The 2,195-nt window shown below is 37.3% G+C and overlaps 1 pseudogene; it reads left to right on the top strand.

The window, feature by feature from the left end:
* LOC137615183 (platelet glycoprotein V-like) overlaps positions 1-185 on the top strand; it is a 107,507-nt pseudogene extending 107,322 nt beyond the window's left edge.
* Positions 186-2,195: the final 2,010 nt, after the last annotated feature.

Here is a 2,195-nt window from a genome sequence, read left to right on the forward strand (position 1 = left end):
GTAGACAGCATTGCTGGATCATCAGTGGACTTGCAAGTTGGCAGGGAATTGAATGCCCCTAAGATTGTGCGTCTCATGGCATCTCCCTTGCCTTAAACCTTCTCTCTCTCTCTCTCTCTCTCTCTCTCTCTCTCTCTCTCTCTCTCTCTCTCTCTCTCTCTCTCTCTCTCTCTCTCTCTCAAAAATTGTCACGACTATCTCTCATCCAGTTTAATAATAGCCCAAATAAGACAAGAAGGAAAAGATAATTGGATGAAGGATATAACATTAGATAAAAAAAATTGTGGTCAGACATATGAAACCGATACAAGAGGAGAGGTGGGAGAGGTGAAGACCTCTAAATAGGATACCGCTGGTGCAAACCGATAACCGCAAGTTTGCAGTAAATTCCACCCACAGAGCTGCGCGCTTCTGCCTGTCATTCTCTTGCACTATTTCAGTTTCATTCAATGGTCTGTCTGAGAAATTTCTGAGTAATTGAACCTCTTATTTTCCATAAACTCGTTGAGTTAGAATTCTGATTTACAAAATTTCCAGGTCGTGATCGTTGGCTTCTTAAAATATTAATTGTTTCTTTTTATTATTCCTGACCACTTCTTTTTCATCAAATTACATTTGACTTCCTTTTTATCTTTATTTTTTCGCTTAAATTCTTTACGTTTCTATTCTTCATCCCTTACACTTATTCATTACCTGTTTGCTTGGTATGAACGGCAAATGGGAATTGCTACTCGAAACCTTTCATTATGACGCAACTGTAGATGTAACCCCGGAATAGAAAACTGCTGTAGATTGGTGAGAAGTGTACATATTGCCTATACTTAGTGACATTAACATATGAAGATACATGCACTTGATGTTCAAGCTAAAATAAACTGACATCTCTTCCCTTCGTATTTCAAGCTAAAATACGAATCTGAAGGAGAATGGAATCATTTTGTGCTTATGATTAAACCCAGAGACAAAGCGGAGTTGATGTGATCTTTTGATTTGGTCTCGCTGAAGGTAAAATCTAGGTGTCTCGCCTTCATTATGTCATCGTGGTGTCGTATTTTCTCCCCAGAAATAACCTGTGAATGTTTACCGCGTCTGTCTCCTGGCGTGTTATATGACGCGGGCTCAGATTCAAGAAGAGCCGGAGTTGGATAAGATTGGAGACTGGTTTCCTAGCTTCTGGTTAAAGAACGTTCAACGTTTGTGGGTGTCTGGTGTAGGAGTGAGTCTGTGTAGCATTGATTGACTGATTATCAGTTATCTGGCATCCTGACATCTAAGGTCATTGACGCTGATTGTGAAGCATGAGTTAGACAAATAAAGTAGATAATAAATATCTATTGTGTTCTGTGAATTTAAATAGCAAGTATAAAAAAGCTGATAATGAAGTGTATTTTAGAAAATAGATAAATGTGAGACCTTTATAGATTTTAACTCATTTTTTGTGATAATTGAACTAAAACCTGCTTTATGGAAACTAATAAAGCTAGAAATGTTTAGTCTTAATTGTACATAACAGACAGTTGAATGTTATGTGAAATCTACATAATTATATGACGCTAAAATTACTTTTGATATTTTATGAAGAATTGAGTTTTCGGCAGTCAAAATACCTTTTGGTGTATTTTTAATTTCGGTTTTAACAAAGTATGTTTTAAAATAAATTTTATGGAAGTTTCTGAAGTAAAGAAGCACATCAAAGGTTTTTACATTAAATACAGGAAAAAATTATCCCCTGCCATAAAACAACTTTCTACGAGTGTGTTTGATCTCATATGATGAGTCCCACATAAATAGCCTGTAACTGGATGCAATCATATGGTCAAACCCTTGAAAGATAAACTGTTATAAAGAAAGTGACACCCACACGAGTATCACCACGTTAGCATTAAAGCACACTGAAGACATAGACCACACGAATCTCCTCATGCAATCAGGGTTATAAATTCAAAGTTCTTAGTATGACCTGTGCATGACATCCCCACCCAGAAGGGAGAGCCACCTGGAGGATTGACACTGGTCTTCAGAAAAAAAAAATCATTCTGTACTTTATTGTACCTCGGCAACCCACGAGGCAAGAAGTCTATAGCCCTGAGCTATATGCAAGAATTGAAGACCCTGGTATTGTTGACCTTTCAAATCCCCACCAAATCTATTTTTTTTAAGTCAATTCCATCAACATTTGGACTGCTTGCTCACGC

This window comes from Palaemon carinicauda, chromosome 21, assembly GCF_036898095.1.
Source record: "Palaemon carinicauda isolate YSFRI2023 chromosome 21, ASM3689809v2, whole genome shotgun sequence".
Lineage (NCBI taxonomy): Eukaryota > Metazoa > Arthropoda > Malacostraca > Decapoda > Palaemonidae > Palaemon > Palaemon carinicauda.